The sequence below is a fragment of the Lemur catta genome, chromosome 4 (assembly GCF_020740605.2).
Source record: "Lemur catta isolate mLemCat1 chromosome 4, mLemCat1.pri, whole genome shotgun sequence".
Classification (NCBI taxonomy): domain Eukaryota; kingdom Metazoa; phylum Chordata; class Mammalia; order Primates; family Lemuridae; genus Lemur; species Lemur catta.
This window is the reverse complement of record NC_059131.1, coordinates 58,923,806-58,931,407: the sequence shown is the minus strand read 5'-3', so window position 1 is coordinate 58,931,407 and position 7,602 is coordinate 58,923,806.

Here is a 7,602-nt window from a genome sequence, read left to right as displayed (position 1 = left end):
TCCTTTTACATTTGGAACACAGGTCATACATGTTTATTATAGGAAAAAAATTGGAAATTAAAATAAACAAAAAGAAAAAGAAAGATACAAAAATCACCCACAACTTCACCTCCCAAAGAAAAACATTGTTAAATGGTTGGTACATATTTGCCCAAATTTTACCAATTCACATATAGAAATGTATAAAAATGGATTTATAAAAATGTTTTACATAAATTTTTTAAATAATTTTCACCTAGCAATATAAGGTATTTTGTCCTATAAATAAATATTCTCCCTAAATGTTGAATATATATGCATTATATTTGTATACAGATGATAATTTTCTAAATTTGAAACAAATTGAAATTACTGGATACTTTTATTAACATGTGCAGGTCACTACCACCATTTCAGATGAATTTTTTCCCAAGAAAACTTAAATATAAATAGCTCTTAAAAACTTAAATGTAAATAGTTTTTGGATAATCTCTAATACTGAGGACTAAAGTAGTTTGGGGTCAAAGTTGTTTTGGATGAATTTAATGATGAATGAATGGATTGGCATGGATTGCTTAGCATGATTGATTAGGCCAGTGATTCTATCCCTTTCTTAACTTTAAACGTCTGTTCGGTACACTATGGGGGTGCAATCATACCAACCATAGCAGTAGTAGCTTTCAAGTGTGGGAAGACTAAAGGAAGCCCATGTCAGATAAGACAGATTGTGTGGGGGAAGTAAAAACAGACAAGTCATGTTGGATTATAAGTACATAAGGCAGGCTCTGTCCTATAAATTAAGGTTTATTAAAGTTACCGTCACAAGATTCTAACTAAAAGTACAACAAGACCCTACAGGACAATATTTCTCATTTCACCTCCAGCTAACCTTTTATGCTCAGGCCACACAGTCATGAAATTAGTTCTAAAGAAGTAATAAAAGTTTTTTCTTCTGACAAAAAACATTTAATTAGAGCAGCACAGATATAATGCCTCCAGCAATCCTAGCTCTAATCTCTACAGTAGTCCATTTTCGATGGAAAATTTGTGCTGATTTCATGACGACTTCCTGGAAAAAGTTGACATATTTCATGGTTATTTCATGGACCGGAAAAACATGCATATAATGGTGATTTAATTATTATTTCATAATAAAATCTCAGTTTCCAAAAAGCTATTTCTATGTGTCACAATTGAAGTGGTCTCATCTGTTACATCACTGTAATTCCCATTTCCAGTAAACAGTTTCCAAAACAAATTCTTAGGACTGCCATTGTTCACCCTTTAGAGACAGAATATCCAATTCAAAAGAATTAGAGAGCTACTTCCAGGAACAATGTAGCAGAGGAATTAGTATTCACTCTCTTCTGCTATCCTGCCAACCACCATGTTTCCACACTCAATAAAGAAGACAAACATAAAGAGAGTGGAAGCAGAAAGTTCTGAGTTCTGAAACACAGCACAAACTCACCCCACATGTTTTAGAGAATCTTGCCATACAGAGTGGCCATAAATGGACAGAATGAAGGAAATAGCTACATGCCATATCATACTCCATTTGTTTTGGAGAAAGCAGTATGGTGTTTCAAAAAAGAGTTAAAGCATTAAAAGAAGTCATTTACCCTAATACCACATATTGAGACAGACTTCAAGGAAAGACAATGGGAGAGACAGGACCAGCTAACCAGGAGTAGTTTTCCCTAGGTCAATAGTATTGGTGGCAGGTCTGCCAAGGTTGGAAGTCCATGTGCAAGGAATACCCAATGGAAAGTCTGCAAGCAGCAGGAATACTTCCCAACCTAGTTTCTAACATATTTGCCTGAAACATTGGGCTAAAACATGCTGTGCTGAAATGAAGGAACATTCCTCTAAAGAGGCAGGATACTTTTTTTATTCAGTTAGAAGTAGCATCAGGCAGGAAATTAGGATAGGTCTTCAAGTACCAGAGTAAAACCTAGGCCAAACAAAAAAAACCATTCATGAAAAATTTTACCCCTGGTATATCATTTTTACCATGAGCTGAGACAGACTTGCAAAGAGGTAGATTCCCATGTTAAAACTTGGCAACGCTTAATTGCCTGCACTTAAAACTCAATCGGTTGAGTTTGTTCTTTCTCTAGTTCTTTGAAGTAAAATAGTAGATTGTTTATTTGTGATCATTTTTCTTTTTTGATACACGCATTTATTGGGATAAATTTCCCTCTTAGGACTGCTTTTACTGCATGCCATAAGTTTTGCTTCCATTTTTGTTTCTCTCAAAGTACTTTTTAATCTCCTATTTGATTTCTTCTATGACTCATCAGTTGTTTAGGAGCATGTTGTTTAATTTTCACATATTTGTATCTTTTCTAAGATTTCTTCTGCTATTGATTTCTAGTTTTATGCCATTGTGATCTGAAAAGACACTTAACATGATTTCAGTTCTTTAAAATTTTTTAATTTTTTGTGGCCCAACATATGATCTATAGTAGAGACTATTCCATTGAATAAAGAGTGTTCCACCAAAAAAAAAAAAAAAAGCCCTGAACCAGACAGCTTCACTGATGAATTCTAACAAACATTTAAAGAAAAACTATTACTAATTCTTCTCAAACTCTTCCAAAACATCAAAGTAGTGGGAATACTTTCAAACTCATTTTATGGGGCTATCATTACCTGATACCAAAACCAGATAAAGACACCATAAGAAAAGCTGAACTCATAGAAGTAAAGAGTAGAATGATGGTTACAATGATTATAGTCAATAATAATGTATTACATATTTCAAAATAACTTATGGTGAATTTCAAAGGTCTCATCATAAAAAATGATAGGTGAAGTGATGGATATGCTAATTACCTTGATTTTATTATACCACATTGTATACACATATCAAAACATCACATTTTACTTTATAAATGTGTATAATTATGATTTGTCAATCAAAAATAATGTTAATAATAATTTTTTAAAAAATTCAATCTGCTGGAAAATTGGAGACATAAGCCTGAATTATCCACGTATAAAGCTTAAGATGGAAGAGAATAAGGATTCTAAATCTTTCCCACCCTACAGTGAATAGAAAAATGATCTCATATGCTTGAGTAAAAGTCAACCAGGAAAGACATATCCCTCTTCATAAATGAATAAATAGGGAATGAGATAGAGCCAAATATTTTAAGCTAAAAATTTTTGTGATGACACTGTATATAAGAAATAACATAACAATATATTTTTGAAAAGTAAATTACGATAGGAAATGACTAAATTTTAGATAGCATCTACTTTTTGTACTCTAGATATTAACCAAAACATAAACTCTATAAAACAAGTGATAACAAGGCTAAAAACTGCAATGGAAATCATACTATAAGAGATTTTTTTTTAATACAAGGAAACTAATTGAGGTAGAAATTTTGATATGCTTTAAAAAATATTTTTTTCTTCAAATGTAAAAGAAAAGGACAAAATCCAAAAAGACAGCAATCAAAGAGAAGAGGACTTTTATCACAGAAAGATAGTAAATCCAAATGAAAAATAACTAAAAGAAATAATGTTCAAAAATACAAAAAAAGAAAACTTCCTAGAACTTGGTGGGGATGGAGAAAGACCTGAATCTACAGACCAAAAACTTTTGCCATATATCAGAAGACCTATACAAAATTATTATTCAACAGTTTTTGACCTATAAAATATCAAGTTCATTGAACTTAACTTAAAAAAATGGTAACACCCAGACATAGCCTAGGAATTTTGAAATCTTCAGATAAAAACTTTTATTTGTACCTTAAAAATTTACTTACAAAGGAAGAAAATCAGTATGCCCTCAGAAATCACTCATATCTCTAATTATAAGAGAACACAAAAGAAGAAATGTCAAAAATATGATTGGAAAATAATTGCATCTTAACAGTTTTTTATACCAAAAAATTGATATTTATATATAAAACAATAGGCATATATTCATGGGTATTTAAATACCTTCAAAAATGTAGTTGTCAAAGATCTTTATGCTACTTGAAGATATTTATTAGGAAATGGAGAAAGGGGACAAATGAAAAAAATAATTAATGTAAAAAGTATAAAGGACTAACAGAGTCATAAAAACTGTTTAAATTTACAAGTAAATGCACATAGTTATTGTATATAGGGATACAAAAGAGAATATGCATGTAGAAATTATTTTTTAGTAAACAGATATGTAAAGTACATGATAAATAATAATTGTAGTAAAAATCCTGATCATATTGGCAAGGTTAGAAATGACTAGAGGGAAAGAAACGAGGCTGCATAATTTACTGTCCATTTTTAGAGACTCTTCAAGAATTTCAGTTTCTTTCTTGTTTTGGAGTGTTAGGGAACTAGATAAAAGCATTTCTGGTTCCAAACAAAGTATAGAATTATTTTTTCTAGATCTGTGAAATACGATGTTGGTATTTTGATGGGGATTGCATTGAATCTGTAAATTCAATGCAAATACTACTTTCGGTAGTATGGACATTTAAACAATGTTGATTCTACCAATCCATGAGCATGATATATTTTTCCATTCGTTTGTGTTGTCTGCAGTTTCTTTCCTTAGTGTTTTGTAGTTCTCTTTGTATAGATACTTCACCTCCTTGGTTAAGAATGTTCATCAGTATTTTATTTTCTCTGTGACTATTGTGAATGGTATTGGGCCTTCGATTAGACTCTCAGCTTAACTGTTATTGGTGAATAGAAGTGCTACTGATTTGTGTACTTCGATTTTGTAACCTGAGACTTTAATGAATTTATTTATCAATTCCAGGAGTCTTCTGGTGGAGTCTTCGGGGTTTTCTAGCTAGAAGATCATATCATCAGCAAAAAGAAATAGTTTGATTCCCTCTTTCCTGATTTGGATACCCGTTATTTCCTTCTCTTGTCTGATTGTTCTGGCTAGGACTTCCAGCACTATGTTGAATAAAAGTGTTAACAGTGGGCACCTTTGTCGTGTTCTAGTTCTTGTGGGAATGTTTTCAAATTTTCCCCATTCAGTATGATGTTGGCTGTGAGTTGGTCATGTATGGCTTTTATATTCTTGAGATATGTTCCTCCTATGCCTAGTTTGTTGAGGGTTTTTTTTTTTTTAAATGAAAAGGTGCTAAATTTTGTCAAATGCTTTTTATATATCAATTGACATGATCATATGCTCTTTGGTTTTGCTTTTGCTTATGTGGTGAATCACATTTATTGATTTCCATATGTTGAAACATTCTTCCATCCCTGGGATGAAGCCCAGTTGGTCATGGCAGATTATTTTTTTTATGTGCTAATTGACTTCAGTTTGCTAGTATTTTACTTAGGATTTTTGCATGTATATTCATAAGGGATATTGGTCTGTAGTTTTCATTTTTGGTTGTATCTTTTCCTGGCCTTGGCTCAACTTTGACAAAGCAGACAACAATATACACTGGGGAAAAGAAGCCCTATTCAATAAATGGTGCTGGGAATATTGGAAAGCTACATGCAGGAGATTGTAACAGGATCCATATCTCTCATCAGTCACAAAAAAATTAATTCAAATGGACTTAAACATAAGCCATGAAACCATAAGAATTCTAGAAAAAAATGTTGGAAAAACTCTTCTAAATATCAGCCCAGGTAAAGAATTTATGAGGAAGGCCCCAGGGGCAATCACAGCAACAACAAAAATAAATATTAATAAATGGGACTTGATTAGATTAAAATTCTTCTGCACAACTAAGGAAATAATCAACAGAGCAAATAGACAACCTACCAAATGGGAGAAAATATTCACAAGCTATGCATCTGATAAAGAGCTAATAACCAGGATCTACAAAGCACTAGAGCAAATTAGCAAGGAAAAAACAAACAACTCCATTAAAAAGTGGGCAAAATACATGAACAGAAGCTTTTCAAAAGAAGACAGACAAATGGCCAATAAAGCATATAAAAAATGCTCAACATTATTAATCATCATGAAAATGTAAATTAAAACCACAATGAGATATCACCTAACCCCAGTGAGAACGGCTTTTATCAAAACGTCAAAAGCAGTAGATGCTGGCATGGATATGGAGAGAAAGGAACACTTACATATACACTGTTGGTGGGACTGCAAATTAGTACAATCTCTATGGAAAACAGCATGGAGATTCCTCAAAGAACTAAAAGTAGACCTACCATTTAATACAGCAATCCCACTACTGGATATCTACTCAAAGGAAAAGTAGTCATTTTATCAAAAATACACCTGCACTGGAATATTTGTTGCACAACAATTCACAATCACAAAGGTAAGGAATCAACCCAAGTGCCCATCAATTCATGAGTAGATTAACAAAATGTGGTATATGTATTCTATGGAATAATACTCAGCTATGAAGAAGGATGAATTAAGGCCTTTTGAAACAATTTGGAGGGAACTGGAGACCATTATCCTAAGTGAAGTACCTAAAGAATGGAAAAACAAACACCATGTGTACTCACTATTAAATTGAAACTAACCAATGAGCACACAAGTGCACTAGGGAAGTAAAACACAGTGGAAATTAAGCAGGAGGAAGGGGCAAGCAGGGGATGGGTGAAAACCTACCTAAAGGGTACAGTGAACCCTATCTAGATGATGGGCACACTTATAACCCTGACTCAAGCATAACAAAATCAATCCATGTAACCAAAAACATTTGTATCCCCATAACATTTTAAAATAAGAAAAGCATTTGTTTAAAAATACTTTACCTAAATCATTGGAATTTAAAGCAGACTACATATAGTCCAAATTGAAGAGATTTTTTTTTTTTAGAGAAAAGCAATCCATATGTAAAAAAGACATAAAACTTTTAACAAAAACATCAGGCAAGCAAAAGCTATGACTGTGTCTATTTGGCAACAAATGTAAATGGCATATAGTCATCTCCAAAAAAAATGTGTCAGAAAAGAACATTGATTTATGGGTATGAATAAAAGACACTCTTTTATAAAGTGACTCAGAAAGGTTAAAAGAAAAGAATGACCAAAGATATGCCAACAGATAAGAAAACATGAGTAAGAGAGCAAAATCAAAATACAGAAAATCCAAAGTGAAATGCATTCTATGAGCAATAGCAAGTTGTTAAACTGAGGCCATACCTGAATGACAGAACAGCAAAATATCTGAAGAAAAGCTGTTAAGAACCTCATATGAAATTTATAGGAAGACAGTAGTAATGGAAGATTTTAAAACATTGTGGTGGTTGTCACATAGGTAACTGTTTTTTATTTAAAGATGGCAGTCAACAAAGGCAAAAGAACAAAGTTTTTTAATGGGGGTGCAAGATGTGGGGAACCTGTACATACAAGGATAGATATGTGACAGAGTGGATGATATAACAGCAAACCCCAGTTTGTTGCCCAGGAAAAGTCTCTGTTGTGTGCCTCCAGAGATGCTCATTGTAACACTGGTTCTAATTATAAGACTTGCAAACAGCCTAAATGCTCATGATTAGGGTAATGAATATATAAATTTTTGAATATTCATAGGAGGGACATTTTACATCAGATAAAAAGGATGAATTCATTCTATGTTGGTCAGACTGGATAGATCTTAAAAGCATAATGAGTAAATTTTTTAAAAGGCAGAAATGTATATACAGTATGATGCTGATTTATGTTAACTTTAAA